At 46.3% G+C, this 24,244-nt stretch overlaps 1 long non-coding RNA gene across 1 annotated transcript in view; it reads right to left on the bottom strand.

The window, feature by feature from the left end:
* Nucleotides 1-21,533, bottom strand: part of LOC135235377 (uncharacterized) — a 43,687-nt gene extending 22,154 nt beyond the window's left edge. Inside the window, exon 1 of the long non-coding RNA XR_010324367.1 lies at nt 21,266-21,533. This is a non-coding gene — a long non-coding RNA (uncharacterized LOC135235377). The remainder of the gene's footprint in view (nt 1-21,265) is intronic.
* Nucleotides 21,534-24,244: the final 2,711 nt, after the last annotated feature.

Genomic DNA, 24,244 nt, shown 5'->3' with positions numbered 1-24,244 from the left:
TCACAAAGGACTGCTCAAAAATTCAGCAATCAGGATTTCGCAACGGCGGCAATCAATGTTTGGTTGCAGACAGGCGTCGCACGCCTGCGTTTTAAGGGACTTTGCAGGAATACAGACGTAATTATCGTGAGAGAAGCCCTGTGCCTACCAGAGTGCATTAATGCCACGGAGCAGAAATAAGTAATGCTACCGACTTGTCAGAGGCACTGATCTGCATGTAGCCTGGCTGTGTATGTGTGCGAGAGAGAGAAAGGGGGGGTGGGGGGGTGATGATGACAACATTCACACGATGCACACGCCTCATCTGCATCTGAACACGGGTTCAAAGGCCTGCTTTGACTGTTCGTACGGAATTTCACATGACATACTGACAATGTTCGTTCTGCAGCATAACTTACACGGCTGTACAAATAAATACGTCGGTTCTTTAAAGTAAAAACATGAAATGAATAAATGGAGATGCCATGGTTTTCTTAATAAAGTAGAATATGTAATGGAAAATTAACAAATATGTAAAATTATAAACATACATCCTTGCCTGCTATATATAACAGTCTCTCCCTCAAGCGTCTGAGCAATTTCTTTTTGCAGCTAAAACTGCAGCTGTGGTTCTACATGGTCCATCCAATACAGTAATCAAAACCACCCTAAGAAATTCATTTGATCACTAGCTTGATAAATACAAATGAACAGTACTAGTTTTTCACATGCTACCACTAAGCCATTGTATATTCATCTACAGCCCTTTTATATGAGTGTTCTGATATTTTAAAACAAAACAAAAAGGCTAGATTACATGTGGCTCATAAAACAATTTAATCATAATAAAGAATAATTTCTGCTAGCCATATCAAAAATAATTTTGATATTTTCCCGTCGCGGTTAACGGGCATGTTTTGGGGCCCGAGTGCGTACGCCGGGACAGAGCAGTCCTCCAATTCCACCGTCTGCCATTTGAAATGACCGTGGATGACCTCAAATTAAAAAGGGGGGCCTTTATGTGTGACCCTGGAGCAGAGAAGACTACGGCCATAACTTACCGAGACAAGCACCCCATTAGCAGTCAAGAGCCGGGCCACCTTTACATAATGGGCTCTGTGCTAATCGCTGGAGACTGGAGTCACCCAAAGTGCATATCGTATCACATCCACACACATTTCGGGCAAATAAAAAAAACCAAAAAAAAAAAAAAAAAAAAAAACCACTGAGCCTCACCAATCTACACAATAGAACACTTTGCGTCACAGAACTTTGGAATTTCAGTACAAAGACATTTCAGTCTATCCCACGCAATACATTTAATTCTGTTAACTAAAAAAAAAAAAAAAAAACAACTTTAAGATATTTTGATATTTTGAACTTGTCACTGTGACTACGTGAAATAGAAATGCGATGAAAGCGATCGCCTTTCACTTCTGCGTTATCAACTCAACATGTTATGTGAGGAGCACTTCCTGCGGTCCGTCGTGTTATTTCCGTAGCCTGATTTCCTCTGGCGGAGGGTCACTGAGTCTCTGCATGTTTCCTTACTCTTCACAGATACATCAACTAGACATCTGTGTTTAATTCAAATGGAAAACCTTGTAACCCCCCCGCACCCGCTTCCAAATAAAAAAAATATAAATCATATGCATCTGTGCAACACAGCTGACTGAGAGATTAATAAATTTACCCCATATAAAGCCAATAATTAATGCTGAAGCAGGGTTTTTTTTTTTCCTCAGCGCGTAAATGAAATGACAATATAGTGCGATTGGTAATGAGACACATATAGCCTGAGACAGGCTTTTAATGTTGGCGGAGGGACGTCCAACTACAAAACAAAATCAGCTGTTTCCTGGACAGCGTGAACCCCCATCTGAGCGGCGGCTTTTCCCCCCATCGCTTTGAAGGACAGCCCTTTGGCAAGCGCGGCAAAAATTTGCTCCAGCGCGGACCTCCGCGCTGTGCGATCCAGAGCCGCGGTCGTGCGGCCTCGCGGCAATGTGCCGGAACGCTCGCGCGTCTCCTCTCAGCACCTTCTCTCGCGCAGCCGAGAAACGCGTCCCGCTAATGAATCTACATGGCAGGAAAACGTGGCCAGAGCGCGGCCGCTGACGGAACACGGAGAAGCTGTCGTCTCTCTCTACTCGCATGTTAATTCAGAGCGCGTGCTGCTCCTGGGCAGCCCTACAGTGCTGCTTCACATGCTCGTGCGTATGCAAAATCCAATTTAGACGCCATTCAATGTAACGAAACAAAAACAAGAGAAAGACGCGCCTAGCCCCGTTTTGCTAACTTTCAGAGATTGGTAAGAGATCTAAAGTTCATTTTGAGACAAAAATTAAAACATTTATTTTGATACAAATTTCGAAATACCCCAGAGGCAAATGTATTAAGAAATAAACTACAAAACACTAGTTTCAAAAAATGTATCAAAATAAAATAGTGTTTGGTATTTTGAAAATACTTTTTAAAACAGCATTATGTTTAGCTGTAATGGGAATGGGGCCACATCATTTTTTCATGTAACATTTTTTGGATAAGTTCCAGTTAGTTTTCTGCATAAATATTTGTCCATCCTGGTTAAATGGGAGAGGCTTTGTTAAATAGCAAAGTTCTGCAGTACATCACTAACTCCCCTTATGTCCTGCCAAGTTTTGTAAAGCTTGGATGTACAATAGTCTCCAAACACAAATTCCCTAACTGTAATGAAACAAGGCTCTGTTGTCTTGGAAGAGAAACAATATTGATCAGGACCTAGTTTCCCATTACAACTGTAGTACCAGATAATCTTAGAGCCATTCAAAGTTAATAGTCCAAGATAATCTTTGTTATTACGGTTTTGGGAAAACTGAGGTGTGATTATGAATAATTCAAGGCCACAAACACATCTCATTTCATTTTGTTAGACATTCATTGATACTATTGTGTCAAATTATAAGCAGAAAATTAAAAAGCAGACCAAAATGACAACAGAATCACAGAATTAAAACAAAACGGTATGCATTCAGTGAATTGGCGCATGTTTCTTTTTTTGAAGTTGTGGGACTAGCAAACCAGCCAAAATAAATGAATAGAGATACACTGTGACACTCTTCAAATAGCCTACATACAACTGAAATACTGCCTATTCCTGGTGCCTACCTCCCTGATGCCCATAAGGCTGAATCAAAGACTCATTTGCCCTTTTGTTACAATGAATAGCATCGCATTCCAGAATTAATGATAAACATTAACAGAGTCAACTGCTGTGGCCTAGGCCCCATTTTCTAATTTTTCAGTCATATTTGTATTTTTTTTTTTCAGCTGGTCAAAAACTAAACATAAGTCATTGTAACTTCGTTACACAGACAATCCATGAGGACATGAGTCCTTTTTAATTGTAATTATTTGAACTGGATTTGATTGTAACTGGGACTTTGGAAGATTTGGAATCAGTGACTTTTTTCCCCTTATTCATTGGCACTTATCATCGGTGAGCTTTGCAACAGCCCATTCAGGTTTGATTTTGGAAATTGGATTAAAGCACCCCGTACAGGGTATTTATTTTTAATTTTATTTTTTTTCATCCACTCACAAAATCCATGACAGGTGCAGAGGCCAAGACTTTAATTTACTACCAGGGATGTGAACTTTAACCCCTTTTTGTTCTGGCTTCCCCGATGCAGACAGCATTTAGCCATTTCTCTATTTCTACTGGGAAAATTGTTGGAGAGGAAGAGAGGAGGGGGGGAAAACACTCTCACATAAAATGATAGCACGAGGATAATTGAGAAGTTTAAAAACAGGAATCTAATTGTACCAGTCCCTCAGGGGGCTAATATTGAACTATCTTATAAAAGGCCCATAGTATTCTACCCTTGATTTATTGCTAAATCCCAGTATTTTTCAATACATTATAGTTTTTAAATTGTGTTTAAATTGAGTGTGGAGGAGCTGGAGCCATTAGGAGATGCAGAAATGAAGATTATATTTAAATATTCATGCACCCGGTACCTTATTATTGAATCTGAACACTAACAAAATCAATATTAAGTGCAGTTTGACATAAATTTATTTATGAATTTCGACTTTCTAAGTACTGTATTTTTTCGCTCAAAAAATTGTGAGTATAATGTAGTAATGATATCAAAACAGAGTGTCAGAGTGCATTAGGCCAGTAGCTTATGAACACGAACATAAAACCCGGGGAGCGTTCTGCGTGGAAGTGCTGACCGGGCGGAAACGTCCCGTTTTACAAACATCGTTCATTTTACAGCCTGGCGCGGCGCGGCCCTGCGCCGCCCGCACGCGATAGTTAGAGAAGGACGCAGTCGTCTCGCCCGTCCCGACGATAACTTCACGACAGTCCGGAACCCGCGTCAGGGCGTTCCGAGCCGGCGGCTCGTAACATCTCCTTAAAATGAACGTCTCTCTTTTTCCGCCCGTCCGACCCAATAAGAGCTTCGGTGCTTTCAGACCCCGGCCTCCCCCGTTCAAATACCAAATCAATATCGCCCCCCCATCATGATATTAAACTAAACAGGAGAAATACAGCAGGGGGGGGGGACCATGTTCTCACACACAGCACTTCTCAGGAACGCACAAAAAGGTGTAGAGATTTCAAGGGTAAATGGTAAATAGACTGCAAGGGCAATGCATCTGTTCAAAGACAAAAGAGAAAAAGAAAGTACATATTATACATATTTGTATAATAATTCCTGAGTTTTGGTATAGTCTATTAACAGTTTTTCTATTGTACTTTGATATTTTCTCAAGGTATCTGTATATATACATGATACAGAGAACCAACAGGAGGAGGCAGCCTATGGCTAATTTCCAGGGTAATTACACCAAAAATAAAAGCAATTTACATTAAGCCCGTTTTAATAGTTTTGCATCCTCTGTTTATAGAAAATCCAGAGAACGTTAGAAGGCTCTTTACTGGGCTGAAGCCACGTCTCTGGAAACAAGATGATGCAGTAAAACGGTCGGGACGTTTATAAAAATAAAAATAAATAAAAAAAGGCACAACATCAATCCAGAGAGAGAGGGAGAGAAAGACACCGTAAATCAGAGGGGCTTCCGCCTCTCCGTCCGCCTTTAAAAATCATTTAAACAGATCGGAAAGGCCTGATTCTGTTTGAGGCCGTCTATAAGCGCGCGCAGTAAAAACCTTTTTTTTCACGCATCGCAAACGGGGACGAGGAGAGAGAGACGACGCGTCTCCCTCTCGAACCGCCGCGGCTCCAGCGCCGCGCGGAACGCAGAATAAACACAGAACCCCGCTTCTGGGGAAAGGCAAACACGCGCACGGCGGAATGTGTACAGGTGCGCAGGTGAGCGAACGCCGCGAGCTGCTCCACCTTCTGAACATATTTATGGGTTTTGTTGTTTTTTTTTAACTTGCTCAGCAAATATATATATTTTTTTTACCAAGGGTGAGACTGCGAAGGCTGCATCCATACGTTACGCAGGGCCACGCGTTACACGCATTTTCAGCCCAATTCCTTACGGGGGCTGTTCAGATGAAGCGGCGCGGCAAAGACAGCGGGAGCAGGCAATCTATGACCTCATGGTTACACGAGCTGCTCCCTAAACAGCACGCCAAACTGGCACCTTGATTACTGGCAAACAAGAGGCTTCGTGCTCCTTATTTTCCAACACGTGTCATTTACCGTCTCACCGTAGGCATGGCGACGGGCCGGGCCCGACTCATCGGGGAGTAGCCGTTGCCGGGTGAGAGGTGGCGAGGGCCCTGGGGGAGCGCTGGGGACACAGAGGCAGGACAGATCACTGTTTATGAGGGTGCTGTTCTCTGTTCGCCCCCCTCCCCCCGCACCCCCGTTCCTGTGCTGTGGCTTGGAGGGGGGGGGGGTCACCCCGGTATAACTGTATTGATTGGGGCCCACAAATTTAGGCTGCAGCCCAATAAAACCTTTATTAAATTTTTTATTAAAATGAATATTACCGCATAGCTCACTCCATATACTTTTACTGTAGGCCACACTCAGCACTGCGTACCAAAAGGAGGCTGTGACCCTACTGGTGCACTGGTCAGTGATGTAACCGTGCTTGTCAGCTTGGACAGGCAATGCACAAAGCGAACCCGACAAGACCAAGACCTGAACAGCAGTGTCCAAGTTGACAGTGCCAACAGGACTACACACAAAAACAGTCTGGCTGGATTTCCCCCTCTTGCACGTTCTCTTCTTCGTGCAGGCCTGACTAGATCTTTGAAAGCAAACCGCTGGCAAAGTGCTTGCCCTGCACAAACCAAAAGCACAGCACATACGAGGCTGAAATACAAAAGTTTGATCTGTCCAACTGTATACTTCTATTTTTTTTAACATGTAAACTAAACTACCATGGGTGTTTTTTTTTATGGAGTTGTGATGGATCCTGTGGGGGGGGGGGGGGGGGTCAAGACGATTCCAAGGGCCCTGACTGACAGGGGGCCCTCAAAAAATATTAGAACACTGGATTGTCTGGGGTGCTGGGGCCCAATGTGAGATCTCTTCATGGGGCCCAAAGTCCCTGGTGGTACCCCAGGCATAGTAGCCCCATGGTGAACTGACCTGGTCCTACGCCGGCCCTCTCCGCTGGACAATGCCCGCTGGATTTTGGGACCGGCAGCCCCTGCCCCCCGCAGCACTCTGGCCCCACTTCCTGCCCCAGCGCCAGACCCGCGTCTCCTGCACCACTCTCAACCACTCCATTCCCGCTCATAGGGGGATTGAAATAATAAAAACTGTTCATGCTGAATGAGAAAGGGCTGTCATAAATTACTACACTTTTATAAAGCAGCGTAGCTCCATTACAACAGAGTACAGCCCCCCCCTCCTCCCCCTACCCTTCCCCTCCCTTCCCCTCCCCTCCGTCCCTCTCCTTCATCAATATTGTCCCCTCCCTCTTCATCATACCACTCTTCCTATTCTTAGTGCTGGGAAAGGAAAACATAAAAACGATAGAAAGGGGTGCAATCTGTCAGCCCTGTAATATAAGATAAAAGTCTTTAAAAGCCAAAGGTCTCCATAGACAAATTCTTTATAAAGCTGGAGTCTTTAAGGCTGGTTCCACAGGATTAGCAATATAAAGGAACTATATATTATTCTCAGAAGAGCTTAGCGAGCAGAAACCGGGGCCCTGAACATAAGTCAATTTATATTAGAATTTCCATACATGCATTTTCTTGTTACCGTCAGTATGCAAAAATGGTGCTTACTAACAAATAATGCATAATGCACTGCAGCCAGAGCATCAATAACTGCATTTGAGCTTTAAAGGAAAATGGTGAAAGGGGGGGGGGGGTGTGGGGGGATATGGGGGTGGTGGGTGGGGGGGGATAAAGATGGGCCGTATAAAATATACAACACATTAAACACGAAAACGTCAAAAATATAAAGCTGGCTCTCGGCTGGAGAGACAGCCCTCCATTTATCTCTGAGCCGGAGTGGCGCACAAAAGGAAATAAATAAATGGCGCGCTGTCCGCTCCTGCGTCTCACTCAGTAACAAAGTCGGGTTCCCCCCCGTTCCAAAAGAGCCCTCTTCCCCCGAGCCTCCGCAGGGGAGGGATGAGAGGATGAGAGGATGAGGGAGTGAGGGAGAAAGAGGGAGAGAGTGAGGGAGAAAGGAGGAGGAAGTGAGGGAGACAGTCAGTGATGAAAGTGAGGGAGAGAAGGGGGAGAAAGTCAGGGACGAAAGAAGGGGGAGAAAGTCAGGGACGAAAGAGGGGGGTGAAAGCATGAGGAGTGAGGGAGAAAGGGAGACAGTGAGTCAGATAGGGGGAGAGACAGTGAGGGAGAAAGGATGAGAGAGTGAGGGAGAAAGGGGAAAAAAGTGAGGGAGAAAGGATGAGAGTGAGGAAGAAAGGAGGGGAAAGGAGGACAAAGGATGAGAGAGTGAGGCAGAAAGGATGAATGGGAGAAAGGGGGAGGCAGTGAGGGAAAGAGGGGGAAAGTGGTGTCATTTCCCTGTCGAAAGATAAGAGCACTTGTGTGACAAACACTTCACCTCACTGTTCAAGAGAAGACATGGATCAAAAAAATAATAAATTAGTATTTTTTTGGTGAATTCTGAGGTTCACCCTCAAAGTTAATGTACGTGGCCACATGTTAGCCAGCTACTGCTCTGGAAGAGGAATAAAGTTTGACACTGAGGCAGAAAAAGTCACACAACACAAACAATATGTGATTTCCAGCAATTTACGGGCACTTGGGGGATTGACTGGGTGTGCACGTTTGGGTGTAAGTGCAAGCACGTGGGTGTGTGCCAATGTGCATGTACTGAACATCCCAGGCCTTTTATATAGGGTCTACTGGAGGTAATTTATGTGGCAGGGTACTCTGTTACAGAGTGACTGCGTAAGGTTTTGAGAGGTTGATGGCATTCGGACCACGGCCAAACGACAATTCCAGCCTGCCTGGTGGACTGGACGACATGGCTGAACCCTTCAGAACCACCAGAAGGTGGTGCTAGCCCCAGAGACACGTGTGGGTCAAAGTGTCAAACCGAATCAGCGAGCGAGCCTAGTCTGTCGGCAGGTCAAAGCACTGCAGGGAGCATTAGCATTGCAGTTAGAGAACTGGTGCCAGGTGGGGTGCTGGCACTGCCCCCTCGAGCGAGGTGCTTACCTGAAACGCCCAACAGATCGCGTGTAAAAGAAAGGAAGCCGCTCTAACTGGAAAATGCGTTTAAATTGTAAAATGCAAGAAACCCGGCTGAGCCACAGAGATGTTTTCTGTATGTCGTTTTTGCAGCGCCCACACCCGCGCCCCGCGGAGAGGAGAGGAGAGAAACTGCGCTCTGAGGAGAGGAAAGGAGAAGAGAGGACAGGAACTGCGCTCTGAGGAGAGGACAGGAGAGGAACTGCACTCTGAGGAGAGGAGAGGAGAGGAGAGGAGAGGAGAGGAGAGAACAGGAACTGCACTCTGAGGAGAGGAGAGGAGAGTGGGGAGTGGAACCGCACCCTGAGGAGGTGACTAAACGAGTAAAAGAGACGAACGCAGCGTCTGAGAAGAGAAAGGAACTGCGCTCTAAGGAATGGAAATTGAAATGAAACTCAGCCTGAGAAGAGAGTTCGAGATGAGGCAAGGAAGGGAGAGGAGAGGAGAGGAACTGCGCTCTGAGGAGAGGAGAGGAACTGCGCTCTGAGGAGAGGAGAGGAGAGGAGGTGCGCTCTGAGGAGAGGAGAGGAGAGGAACTGCGCTCTGAGGAGAGGAGAGGAGAGGAGAGGAGAGGAACTGCGCTCTGAGTAGAGGAGAGGAGAGGAGAGGAGAGGAACCACACTCCATGCTCCAAGGAGAGGAGAGGAGGAGAGGAGAGGCACTGCTCTCCACGCATTCGCTCCCACAGGCCTGACATTCAAGATCTCTCAATTATGTATGAGCGCCAGGCAATATCCCTCACCAGCCAGCCCCACACGAGATGCCTGGTCTTCCGCACACAAACACATCAGCCCCTCTCCAAAAAAAAACCCCCATCCAATTAAAACAAATTAACAAATCCGAGTCTGTAGCAGTGACGAACTAAGATGCGGTGGTGTTTTTTTTTTGTTTTTTTTTTCGGCTGCCAAAATTTCAAGTGCTTGAGTGGAGCACGCCCATGGGGTGTGACATCACCGTGGGCAACACACCCATTGAAGAGGGGATGAACAGCCAAGCACAGAACCTGGATATAAGCATCAAAGGATGAATGCACTGAGCAATCTCAGCCAGTCCACACTGATCCTGAAGATCATCGACACCCACGTAGCCAGGGACCTTCCACCAATTCATGAGCAAGTGAAGTCCAGGCCTTGTATTTTGTACGATATTCAGCCTTAGCAAATGTAGAGCCAAAAATGAGAAGCCACTGTTATTAAAGGGTACTTCAGACAAAGAGGGGGGGAAAGGGCATCACACCTTCCACAGGTTGCAGAAACCTCGCTACATCGGGCACTAGTAGACACCTTTTAGCAGGTTAGGCCACCCAGGCATCGGCGCTGAAGACACGCAGCGTCGAACCCGCGCGCACGCAGCTCGCGGATGAGCGGGTCGGTTTCACGGACGTCACCGGAAAGCGGAATTTCCCCATCTCCGCATTTTTGCATTTTTCAACGCGAGACGCGCAGGCCTACATCCGCGCCTCGCTTTTTTACGCGCGGCCACCGCGAGAAAGCCGAGCGCGGCGAGAGAGAAAACACACGAACGCCGTGTTTACCTCCTGCACAACATGCCGCCATTAAAAAGACATGAGCGCGCCCATCTATTATTTCAGCCTCCAAACGGCAAAAAATCAGCGCAGTGCGCCGAGTATTCCGTCTGCCTTAAAAAAAATAAATTAAAAATAAGCACTTTAGCATTTTCTTCTTGTTGCTCCTTTGCCTTTTCTTTTTTTTTTTTTTAATCTGACGAGGAGAACGGTCTGAACGCGTTTGCTTTGCGTCCGAAGAGCATCCTGGGGAGACGTGACGGGCTCCTTTAAATAGAAATAAGTAAATTAATTAAAACTTTTCAATTAGGTTTTTAAAGCATCTTTTCTGTTAATTCAAATGATTTTGGCACTTTTCCGGGGGAGGGGGGAGCGCATGTAATATTTAAAACGACTCTCGCTCTTTCCAGAGCCTCGTTCCCTCTCACGGTCTCTCTCCCAGGTGGCCGTCCCCACCCTCAAATGCACTAATTTGCCACCCTAGTCATGTCACATATGATTTTGGTGCAAAGTCAGTAATTATACGCAGCATCAATCCGATGTGGAAAAACACTTAAAAATTTAGTAACAAGAGACAAATGGAAAAATGCATGCTGAAACAAGGAAAAGCGTCGAGTACATTCATCACTTTTAATAAATAATGGATGACTTTCCTCCCAGACACACAACTCCCCCGTTCTCTGCCCAAACTTGCACGTTTGCGTCGCTCTCGATGCTTGTATTTTCAGAGATTTTTTTGAAAAGTAGACTGTTTTGTTTTTATAGTTGCACAACGGCTCACTGAAATCTGACATTTTTTAATATATTCACTGCATGGAAAAACAGAGCTACTTTCTCAATGCAAGTCTCGCTCCAGGGTCATGTGATGTCTACATATGGAACAAGCTCCATATGAACATATGCACCCAAGGCTGTTTTACATTTACACCTCACATGAAAACACAATGTTATTTAGCCAATTAATGTATTTTTAGGGGGGATTATCATTAACTTGCATAAGTAAATAAAGCCTGCAACACAGACAAACACTCCTTCTCTCACACACACAAAAACACACGCAGACAGACACACACGCACACGCACGCAAAAACTTCTGTCAGTTGTAGATGAGTGACACTAGCTGCGTGCAGACACACACACACACACACACACACACACCAGATTTTAATTACCACATTTCCTACCAAATAGACAAAAGCTTCCACTGAAGCTCAGAGGTGGTCGTTATTTTTTTGCTGTATTTAAAGTTCCTGTCAGGGGCATAAGGAGTTCCTCCTGTGCACTGCTGCCTTAGACAGGTCATTCCTGGCCTCACTCCCAGCACTGAGCACCGTCCCTTTTACTTTACAGTACTCCTCAAGGCTCCTGTTACACTATAATTACCCCTATAATTCATTATGAGCAGTAAAAAAAATTATTGACCCTGTGTAAACCGCTATTTACCATGTTTAATTTGTTAATGAATTACTTTTTAATTACCTCCCTTCATATGAGACAAAGATCAAAAAATATCCACTCTGTTTTGTTTTTTTTAATCTGAAATATTGACACTTAATGTTTCACAAGTGCATATAATGCATTAAACTGTACTACATTAGTGAGGACAATGAGCAGAAACTTTATAAAAAATACTCAAGTGAAAAAGAAAAAAAAAAAACGTGGGATGTATTAATTTAATGGTCTGTTTTGCCTCAGGGCTTGTTCAGGAAAAAAATGAAAAACGGCCCCCCTTCTCCCCCCCCCCTTGACTGCATTTTTCACGGCTTCGGTTATGCATTCAACACTCTAATTGAATTTCGGTGTTAAGTTTCACCAAGTCTTTATTACAGCGACTTGATGTAAATTGTATGTGATCTACCTGGGGACCGTCACCCATTAAGTCGTTTAATTGTGACATGTTCCCTTCTCTACTCGCCTCGCGCTGCAACCTTTTTTTCCTCGTTCATCTAATTTGCTATATACTCCTTTCACCACTGCTGGTTTACATGGACTCAGCAAACTGGCACACAGCGACCGTGTTTTAGCATCTTCCTGGTGTTAAACACCAGCTATTTATAGAGGGAGGGGCAGCACCGGCATATTTGTCATTTGTATTGGCCACCTAATTCTGCGTCTGTGACCTGTAATTAACTGCTCTAATTCTATGTTATTCTGTCACCACTTGAAGGCCATGTCTACCTCCTTAGAACAGTAAATATTTCTGATTTCATCTGTAGGTTTGTACACAAACCTGTATGTAAAAAAAAAAAAAAGGTTTCTTCTCTTTACAGACTTTTAAAACCCTGTGTATGACGGAGAGAGAGAGAGAGAGGGGGAGAATGAGAGAGAGACAGAGAGAAGGAGGGATGCTGAAGGTCTCTAACCCTTCTCTGTCTCCACCTAGTGCCCAGTACAGTCCCACACTACAGCGCCCACGTGTTCAGCTAATCCGCAGCTGAAGGGAGAAAAAGGGTCTTTTTAAAACATTCTGCTGCCTGCATAGCTTCACCTGGACCTACACACAACATAAACTTAAATGTGAGCCTCACAAAAGAGGGAAACGAGGACCATGACCCAAAACCGCTGTACCTGAGGCTCCCAACAAAGTGAGGACTTGTTTTTGACAGACTGCTGGAACCTTTGCGGAGTTCAGTTCAGCGTTCAAGTTAAAAACCTCAAAAATATACATCGCACATTTTTTTGAAGAGAGGAGAAACTCGGCAATGACCACACAAGTGCTCCACAACCACACTCCCTGCAGTGCATCTGCTGAGCAGCTCCACACACACACGAGTCCTTTTGTTTCTCTGACGTAAATCACTGTTCCCGAACCCTAACAGAGCCTCAGCTGACCTTTCGACAGTAGTCCTGTCACGGACCCATCCGATATCGACCAATCACCAAACTCCATATTCACACATCCACCGCTGAAGTTTAGCATGCCTTTCAGCTCTGATACCAGACAAAAAAAAAACATTTAAAACAAACACATAACATTTGGGATGCAAGTAGGCTAACTCCCAGGTTTTTCCAATAAATTTAACAACAGAGCTTCTCTCTATGGCTTTCATAATACATGCAGGTAACATGACGTTAAACTGCCAAATTATATTCCGGTATACTAATTCTGACTAATTTATATAAATATATGTCCCTATCAATCAAGAAAAGTTTGTTCTGCGGCACTCCCTTCACAATCCTATCGTTTTACCGATCTCGATAGATGAATGGGCCACCGGGTGCTCACTCTCCAAAAGGAAAACACACTCGGTTTTCACATGACGAGCACACGCACCACTGAGAAGGAAACGCTGTTTACATCTACATCACGATCCACAAGCAAAAGCAGACGATTACAGACGACAACGGGGTTCTCGCAACTGCCAACAAAGGCCGCCGAGCCTTTTGAACTTGGAACGCGATAGCCTATAGTCTACAGCTTCGTGTTTTCGTCTGCCCTGCGAAGTAATTTCAATAGCAGGCCCTCAAGGTGGGCAGCAACAGGATGATGCGAAGGAACAGGAATGCATTTCGTCGAGGGAATTCAAAATAAACCTTCAAATGGATCATTAGTATTGTCTGTGTATATACACAAATGCACAGGGGCTGAATTTAAGAGATAATAGAAGAGGGGGGGAAAAGGCCTGACCCACAGTTTCCTTTGTTGTTTGGGCAGGAAAGGGAAGGTTACAGTAAAGTGGGGAGAGAGTAAATAGTCCCGCCATTACCACGGCAACGGCAGAAACACCGCTCCTCGAAACAAAAGACGAAAAGACAATAAATCCAGAGATTGTCAATTTTGTTTAGTTTTCGGAGTGTTTTTGAGGGAAATTCGGTTTCAAAACAAGAGGTACGTACACTTTTCCATGGAAATGGGGGGGAGGGGGAATCTGATGTTCTACATTTTTTTGTTTTGTTCTTTTTTTAACAGGCCATTTAAAGCTTGTGCACTTTCCTGGCAGCTCTGTACTGATCTGTAATGGATATATATACAGTGACATATTTGCCATTGTGTCAAGCGAACCGTTCCACTGCTGTAAACTTGTTTTCATGCCCCTCATCAAAAGGACACAGCCTCAAAGTAAGGGACATCCTAAAAGGAAAACCTGTGACCCATAAAGGCTTCTAAATCACAATGCCCCCAGGCACAGGCCACCCTGTTCACACAAAATTGAGATGTATTACATGGAAACAATGAGTGCCCTCCTGGAAAACTCCAGCTTAAACCAGCTTAAACTGGTCAAGCTGGTGAGATCTGCGTTTCTCTGACACTTTTAGCTGGTCAACCAGCTGTTCACCAGCTGACCAGCCTACAGTCAGCTAAGTCCACCAGTTTGACCACAAGCTATCTCTACCAGCTTAACCAGCTTTGTCCAGCCAGACACCAGCTTTGATCAGCTACAATATGACCAGCTAGACATGGCAAAAGCACAGCTCAAACCATCTTAAACTCAAACCATCTAAATCTGTTTCACGCAGAGTGTGGTAAATGGGTAGAATAGCCTGCCAGGTCACATAGCAGAGGCAGAAACTCTGGGGATTTTCAAGACCAGGCTTGATACGGCTTTAGATACTATCTAGTCTGTAGGTAATCAGAGCACTCGGTACAATTTAGTCAGGAAAGTGGCGAGCATTGTTGGGCTGAATGGCCTGTTCTCATCATATATCTTCTGCTATGTTATGTTAAACCAGCTCAAAGTCCCAGCTGATCTTAGCTGGACTATGACCAGCAGGGTACCATCTTGGAAGTCTTAAACTGTCATCTTTTACTCATTTGATGGTCAAACACTGGCGTAACAGGTACGTGTCTTACTTTACTCTGCAACACTGCCACCTTTAAATACAGACCCTCTAACAATCACCTCCTCTTCATCCATGAATGCAAACTCAAACACGTTACAAATGAAGAAAGAATGACAAACAGATTTTTCTGTAAGGAAAGGGGTGGAAATGACACAGCAGGTACAGAGTCTCAGCGCCCAAGCCAGTCAATCCGTCTAAAAAGTGACCACGGACCACGGCCGTAACCGGTGTCTATCACAGAGTCATCTCATCACATCGCCCGGCGTAGACATCCGCTAGCGTCGTGGGGGAAAAAAAGAAGTCGCGAGTCTTCGCAGCGACTCTTCTCCGCGATCGGCGCGGCGGCGGCAGGAGCAGCGGGCCGACCGCTTGGCAGTTGGGACGCTGAGTGACATGATTATTCAGAAGTAGTGTTTTATCTTGGCGGTTCTCGCTGCTTTGTTTGCGTTTCTCCGAAGCCGGGGGGATGAAAAAGAGCAGGCTTCGCAGCCCGGCTCTGATTAAGATCTAATTGTTAACATTCAACGCGCCTTATTATCAGCCTCGTGGCTGCCTTACGCCGAGCAGTTAGGGCTTTGTTAGTGTTGGCAGAGAACTGCGAGAGACTAATGCCGCTACCAGCGCATTACAGAAGTACTAGTTAGCGCTCCGGTGGCATAAGGAGCCCCACTTGACAGCAGCAACAACAACAACAACAACAACAGCAGCAGCAACGTCAACGGCAAACACGACTTGATGGCGAGCGTTTATTATCTGGTTTAATTGCTCGTCATCTGAAAGATCTGACAGTTGCAGTTAATGAGAGAGAGAGAGAGAGAGAGAGAAAGAGAGAGAGGGAGGGAGGGAGAGAGAGAGAAAGAGTATGCTGCTGGCAGTTGGCTTCATCACAAGGGGTTGTGGGGTGAGGGAGAGGAGGGGGAGGAAAGGGGGGGGGGGGTGTGACTGAGGACTGAAAGCACTCCAGGCCAACAGAAGCTACAGACATAAAGCGTATAATAAAAAGAGATCCCAGAGCTTTATTTTTAAAGGGCTCTCCAGGCATCTTGTTAACCTGGATGTCATTAACCCGCGCGGGGAGGTGAGAGCGGGCCTCGCCGAGCGTTTCGGCGGGAAAAGCGGAGGAGACGGGATACCGCTCGCGTTGCTCAGTGCCTCCCTCCCCCCCCCCCCGGTGTCTCATCTGGGCGGCAGGCCGCGGAGGGGGGACCAGGCGGAGGGGGACCACCCTGCCTCCGGGGCTGTCGTGCACACGCACACGCACACGCCGGAGCCGGAGCCGGAGGGTTCAGCTCACGTGCATCTGAGCCATGTGCGCCACAGCAGCCCGATGCTAGCATCCAAGCTACTTCCCTTCCTTTAAACATGGGGGGGGGGGGGTTTGGAGGGGGGGTTGCTACTGGCCCGGAAGAAGAATACAATGCACACGATACCCCTGTCATTCAATGACCGTCCACACTCGAGTTTGACCACTTCAATCAGCAACAGTGGAGACCCGTGATTGTGAGCTGCCAGTTTGTTTTGATTGCTGGTCCATGGCTTCTTTCCATGGATCTCGGATCCTGACTGACTCTTTTAGTGCTCTTTTTTTTTTTTGTCAGCATTCGGTTTCTTCCCCCAGACTATGGTTAAAATCGTAAAAATGGATTGACATTTGTGCTGATGCTTAGTCTCAAAGCCAAGGCCTGTCAAGAAGGAGCTGACGGGAACCAGTATTGACGAGGAAGATGGCGACAAGGATGAAATGACCAGAACTATGATGTCATTCAAAGTTTCCACATCTTGAAATATTTCAAGGCTCCACAAGCAAGAAATCATCTCAGAACACTCAAGAAAAAAAAAAGTCCCTGTCAAGGAAGAATTCATCAATTGTACATCTTCCATGCCAAGTACATCCACTAAAAGCAGGGATTTCCTGGCGATGCAACTGTGGAAAAGCAGCCATTATGCATTGAGGCTAACAGTAACCCTAACCCCGGGCAACTGACAACCACCGTTCTTTCATTTCAAAAGCAAATGCACATAGTTTGTGAAAGCACTAATGCAGAACCTGATCTTGAACACGCCGGTGTGACGCCCCACAGAGGGAGACGCGGCAGTTTCGGGTGTGCACTGTTGGTTGCCGCATGAAGAGAGAGAGAGAGAGAGCACCCATACTAAAACACAAAATGAAATAAACAAACATCTTCATCCATCCCCGTCACAGATTCCGGGCGAAAACAATGAACTGAAACAACCTACTAAAATAATACTAAAACCCAGCGACTGCTTCTCAGCAGGCCGCTCGTAGCCGGCCAACTTTTCAGTTGACCAGTTTCTTTCCTCGTCTGCGTGCTCGGTCAGACGGAACTCAAAACAGACGCTCTCTCTCGGTGTGTGCTCCCGGTCTCGGTCCCCAAACTGCGGAGAGGAACACACCTTTAAGCACCTGGGCTGATTGGTTAACGCAACCCAGGCGCGTGTGCTCTCTCCACCAGCCGGCGGTGCCGCGACCAATCCGGTTCACCGCCGGACCGCATACTACAAACAGTTACGCTCCTGTGCAGGAGACGCAGGTTGCCAAAAGAAAGCAAGAGGAGGAGGGCATAGGGACAGCACTCCCTTCCTCACCCCCTCCCCAAATGAGCACCATTCATAAAATTCCCACTCCGGTCCCTGGGCATCTCTTAAGCGTGGCACAGCTCCCGATCCCAACCGCTCCATCCCTCCAGTCACGGCACGCACGGGAACAATTAGGACGGGCGAGCTTGGCCGGTGTCCCTAGCAACCAAGCTGCATCTGTTTTTGTTTACCTTCACGCTCGCCCCCTCCGCAATGCCACGAGCGCATCTGCTACCGTGCGACGTAGCCGTGGTTACACGCGTGGTTGACCCGCGATTCCGTAATTACCCCGAAAGCGAGATGCAGAGACAGAGCAGAACCTCTGCGCCTATGCAGGGCACACAGCTTCCACCTACAACTCACCACCCCCCCCCAAAACAAATAAATAAACAAACAAAAGCTGCTCTGGAGCACAGACAGACCTGGGGAAAAACCACTAGGTGGTGGTTTGCGGGAGGGGGGGGGGTCGGGTTTGTTTGAACACGGCTGTACGGAAGACATCCACAGCGCACATGCCAGCTTGCACCCGCACCATTTCATGCTACGAGAGGCACATGCTGTTTAAAAGTGCACCGGAAAAGTGCACCCGTTTGGGGGGAAAAAGTCAGCGTTCTAGAACTCCACTGCTTTCAGTTACCAGCGGTGATTGTGACATCAGCATTAGGACGTTCAGTTAAGTGAGACTATCCCCTCAAGACTCAAACTCTGGCAAATCCACCATGCCTGCCACCCAGATAGTTATCACAAAGACACTGCAGGTCATACGCACAAGCGACAACATGTCGCCACCGATCGGCACAGTACTCAATTACAGAACAGCGACTGGGAGTGGGTGATGAAGAGCCATTCCAAACAAGGAGACTTGATTAACACCACAATAGACTGTTTCCTGGCTAGGCCACTGGAACAGCAGATCCCCCCCCCCAATTGATTGGCAGACTGATTGATTTAGGGAGGCCAGACACTGGCTTCCTTAAATCGAATCACATTATTCTGAATCGCATCATTTCCGTTTCCCACCTCAGAAAGCGACGTCTGAAAAAGGCTACTGAGCGTCATCCGGGCCTGACAAGGTTGTTAAACTGACCCCGCAAAAACCCTTTGAGGCAGTTGTACATGAACGTTTTGCTCAATCGCATCACCGTCCCTCTGCCACCGCTTGTATACTTTCAATGAACTTCGCCAACTCTTCATCAACATCGAAACCACGTTGGATTTTCCTCAAATCACAAGAACATTCATCACAAGCACGTGTTTTGTGATCGTACACCGTGAAGGGTTAAACGTACCCACGCCAAGAACGCTGTGATGTCAGGAGGAAGTAGACAAGTGACTGCACATCGATAGCTGTTCATCACTGACGCATTACGCACAGAAGCCAATCCTCCAGCAACTGGTGCCTTACCCTCAGAACTGCTGCCCACAAGCACGGCGACAGAACACAGCGTGTTACAGACACAATATCTACCCCCGCGTGCCGAGGAAAGATTCAATCAGCCACCTACGCAATACGCTTCCCAGCGCCGTGGATCAGGAGAAGGCTTTAGGCCGGGAACGTCTCCAAAGGAGACTGACTTGAACCATGATACCGTGCTTTTAGAAACAATTCGCATCATCTTTCGTTTACTTTTTTTTTACCCCCCACAACTTAACTACTGACGATCTAACTCGGAATAAATAACTCGGCCATTTTAGGTGCAACTGTCCCAAGAGACAAAGCAGTACCGAGCTACGGCACCACAGAGACCCCCCCCCCCCCCCCCAAGTCATCTGTCGCTATCAGAGACGATAAGCAGCGCTCTATTTACATAGGTGATAACAATTATCTTTCTCCGGTGACAATCATTAGAGACAACAGTTGTGTGGGAGCGACGCCATGAGTGGCGCATGTATGGATCGCTTCACGGGAAGCCGGGGAGAGGTGGTGGGGGGGATGCAAGGCTGGGGCCGTCTTCAGCATCCAGCAGATGTGCGGCCCATATGCTTCGAATGAATTTAAAACAGAGCAACAAGAACGGGGGGAAAAAAAAGAAAAAAGCATGAAAGGAATTTTTTTTTTTTTACTTTGTAAAAAAAAAAAAAAAAAAAAAACTGACAGTTGTCATATAATATAATGGCTTAGAGGGAGCCACATGAATGAAAGGGGGCGAGCAGGAGAGTGGGAGTACTTCCTCCGCACAAGTTCACACTCCAGATACCGCACACGCGCTCGAGGATGTTTAGGATTTCTGTCGCCCTCAGATTTCTGCCTTGCATCTTGCAACGGAATGCGTTTAACTCTGCAACCTCACTTCAAGACACCGTGAGTTACAAAGGAAGCACTAACGGTCAGAAAGATAGCATTTAAGAGCTTGACAAAATTCAAGGTGTGAGTACATATTTCACCGACTCAAAAAAAAAGCACAACTTTAAGCATAAATTTCCTTTTGACCAATTATACTAATAATCAGTATATTGTGTAGCAATCACAAAATAATTTCACATAATGCCTGGCTCTGAGGCACACTTTCTCATCTTGTCTAGAGTATTTTCAGGGCCCTGTGGCTAAAGCTGGTTTGATTTGGTTCAGGATAAAAAGATTTTAAGCAAGTGCTGTCACTGCAATAATCCGTTTTTTTTCCCTTAGCAAATTTCATAACTACAATTACATCGAACGGGGGAAAAAAGTCACTAGATTAACTTGTGAGAGCCGAAAGAACCCAGTCTCCAATTATTATCACATAAAACAGAAACTATAAACCCGCCTTTTTTGAGTAGTAGGCTATCCTTTCAATTTAACGAATATCTGCATCAAAACAGCCTGCCCTTTCAATGATCTAATTGAATTTAGTCAAGCATGGAAAATTGCGCTGGAGTGGAAAATTAGCCATCGCCTACTTTGAACACGGACACGCGGAGGTTAGGATTGTTTTTAACAAGCCTCCCTGTTCTGCGCTTTGATACATGCCTGCCACATGACCAGTCCCATTTCCTGTGCTGATTGTTTTGCTGTGGCTATAGGCCACCTATCAAAGGATTGCGCCAAAAAAAAAAAAAAATGACAGATGAATATTAATCTTTTGTTTTATTCTGTCACATCTTGGAGGTTATTGTTTACGCAACACATCCAACCACCTTGTCTGTGAAACAAAATAAACACCAACATACGGTGGGAAAACATAAGAGCTTCCGCTTTGCTTTTCTTCGGACGAAACAAGACAATGAGTTCAATTAATACTTATTTTAAAAAGTTAGGGCTGATGGGAAGTGAGTATTGTAATATAGATATGATAAAGAAAATGAACTATTCTGGATAAACGTGTTTTATTTTTGTTGTTGGTTTATTCTTTTTTTTTTTTTCTTTTTTTGGAAACAATTGCACGACTGAAATTCAAACAACTCACGGTTTAATACAAATATGTGAAAACTGTTGTTAGTCTCTGGAAGTTAACACTATAATGCGCATGTTACCCAGCTAAAATTAGACGAAATACTTCCTTAAAAGTGTTATCTCCTAACGTACATCCCCGACACCCATTTTCAAATATATACACAAAGACACTAAGGGTTCGAAATAACTGGCCCTCTTGCTATCAGACGCAGGCAGGTTAAAAATCAACTCCTTGGAAAAATGTGCATGACAGAATCACAAAACTACGCTACCTGAGCCAGCGTTCATTAACAAACAAAAGACTTCCAAACAACAGTTTCCTTTGGTCTGTTATGTAGATGTTTCAGATAAAATTGTTTACCTTCCCGGGGGCAATCTCAACTTCTAAACTGAAGACTGAGAAAACGTAAGATGCAGCGCCCTCGTTCGTCCGACAGTTACAGTGCAACACGTTCGTTCACTTTAAAAAGAACAAAATAACTGGTTATTTTTTCGGTAACCAATTAGTAAGTTCGCGGGTGGATAATGTTAAATTGAAAATAAATCTTATTTTTAATTACGTGCCAAAGTACCTTGAGCTTCATATTCTGTTCTTTACACGTCAGTCATTTATTAATGCTATCATTACCTTTCAGTAGTAGGCCATTTAACAGTAGGCTGGATGTGTTGGGTTTAGGAATGGGATAATAAATATATACATTTATAGTAGGCCTAATAATAATTATAGTTGCTCATATATAAGGAATCAAAGCAGGACATAAGTCCTCGATTAAATTTATCTGCATATTACATGTCATAATAAATGTGACATTTTAACATATTTTATTTACTTTTACATTTGAGACTATATAATTATTAACTAAGGTTTTCTACAAGCATGAGGAACAGAAGAACAATTCCAAAATAAGAGATTTATTTCTGAAATATATCATTTAAAACTGGACACACTTTATCATTTATTTTACCTGAGTACATTAAAGCTTTGACCAGCATTGTGTAAGTTACGACTTTTCATCTTTCTTGAGCAGTTTATACAAAACATTACTTTGGAGGACAAACGTAGGGAGTGAACAATTAAGAAAGAATGGTTTAATCTGCATAATGTGACACAGATTTATTATGCTTCAGCACAGTTGCCAGTCGCCTCTCTGGAACTGAAGTGAAGTTAGAGTAATTTCTGCCATCCTGTTAGCACAACAGGTCAGGTCATTAGCAAGGATTTGTAAATCATGTTATGACAGCCTCTGTCCTTGCGGCTTGCACAGAGTTGGTAGCCACAGTATTAGACTGTCCAGCGAGTGCTGCGCTCCGCGAGTGCAATCGGCTCCATAGATCTCACGGAAAAGCTGTCACGTTTTGTCCGCCGGGTTGCCGTACAGTCTGTCCTAAGTGTATGCTAAACGTTTTATGGTTCCATTCCTTTTTATGGCCCGTTTACTTCCAGGTCAGCACCAATAAACCGATGCATTACAGTGTGTTTGGGTGCCGTCCCGTTGACCTGTTGGCCGCGGACTTCCTGCGACAGCCTGCCCGGCGGGTGGGCGCTCGCTCTCCGGCTGTCGCTGCCGTTTAGGCGCCGACGGGAGCGACGCCGGCGTCTGAAACGCGCCCCTCCGCCCCCGGAGCGGTGCGTTCTGAAGCGCTCCTGTCTGGCGCGGACTGCCAGCTGGAGCTGGCCGGCTACTCTGTAGTGGCGGCTGCGCCGGCTCCCCAGGGAAGCTCTGCCCCGAGGGCCGCTGTGGGTGGCTCCCCGTGTGACTGGCGGTGCGTCTGCTCCTGTTTGGCATGGCCTCCGAGGCGGCCCCTGAGCTGTGCTCCCTGGTGCTGGTGGTGTGCTCTGTGTGGTTGTGCTCCCCGTGGGCGTGTCCCTGGTAGTGTGCTCTCCGTTGTTGTAGCTCTGGTGGCGTGCTCCGTGTAGCGGCTCTTGGTGGCTTCTCCTGTGTGGCTGTGCTCCCCTGTGTGGTTGTGCTCTCCTGTGTGGCTGTGCTCCCCTGTGTGGTTGTGCTCCCCTGTGTGGCTGTGCTCCCCTGTGTGGCTGTGCTCCCCTGTGTGGTTGTGCTCCCCTGTGTGGCTGTGCTCCTCTGTGTGGCTGTGCTCCTCTGTGTGGCTGTGCTCCCCTGTGTGGTTGTGCTCCCCTGTGTGGCTGTGCTCTCCGCTGTGTGTTTGTGCTTCCTGTGTGGTTGTGCTCCCCTGTGTGGTTGTGCTCTCCTGTGTGGTAGTGTTCCTCTAAGGGGTAATCCCCAGTGGACTCAGAGTTGCTCAGAGACGTGGAGTTCTGTTCTTCAGCGGTGCCATTTTCCATTTTTTCCATGTGAGAGAACACAGAGTGCACAGAGAGCGCACCGCCGCTCATCCACGACGTGCTCTCTGTGGGCCCGGCAGATAGGCTGTCTCCGTGGAGACCAGCAGAGGATTGTGGGGGATCTGAAGTCGCCTCCCGCCCAGGGCTCAAGGCCCCTGCTGCGCCAGGACGGTTTGTGGTAGGCCGCAACCCTTCCTCAATCCAAAGAGACGCTGAATGAGGCTCAGTTACGGGACGTCCCGACTCCAGCCCTGAGGGAGGTCGAAGGTCAGTTCCTGCAGGAGTCACATGTGGCACTGTGCCCCAGGTGATGGCTGGGGGTGTTGAGCTAAGGATCGTGGGACTCACTGAGGTTACAGGGCGCACGTTCCCCTGAGTAATTTGGGGAGCAACACCTGGCAGCACCTCTGTGGCCACCAGGGTGGGTACGGCTGTGACTCCAAAAGCCTGTCCAGGTGGAAGCAGTGCTGAAGTAGAGGGCGTCTCCATGGTGACAGTCTCCGTGGGCAGTGTTTGGCTCGTAGGTGTCAGGTAAAGGGCAGGGTGTACAGTGCTGGGGACAGCTGGGGGGCTGGACCAGGCCTGAGGAGACTGCAGCACTGAGGAGGGCTCTTCCTGTGTCTGCGTCACCGCTTGATACGGGCCTGCTGATGCTGAAACACTCCAGTTCATTACAACACTAAACTGTGCACTGCAGAGAATAACACAACTGTGAAAAAACCACACTAACGAATGGAGAAACAGGAGTGAAGAATTCTGTAATGGTTCGCTTCTACCCAGAAGGGCATGCTCTGGGCCACATGCAATATAGAAGGATGGCTCCAAATATAGCCAAACACATTTTCACAGGCATGCATGAGCTTTGCACATGAGCAGAACATACACATTCACTTATTCATACATGCATGTACATATACAGTATATACAGCACTGGCACAAGTTATGAAAACAAAGTTTGACGATTAATGCAATATTTTGCATGGATAAAAGTTTCAAAAGTTTTAAGAGTACTAAACTTCCTTTTTAAATACAGTGCTT

Source organism: Anguilla rostrata, chromosome 11, assembly GCF_018555375.3.
Source record: "Anguilla rostrata isolate EN2019 chromosome 11, ASM1855537v3, whole genome shotgun sequence".
NCBI classification, from domain to species: Eukaryota; Metazoa; Chordata; class Actinopteri; order Anguilliformes; family Anguillidae; genus Anguilla; species Anguilla rostrata.
The sequence above is the reverse complement of the archived record's forward strand: the minus strand, read 5'-3'. Positions and strand labels throughout refer to the sequence as shown.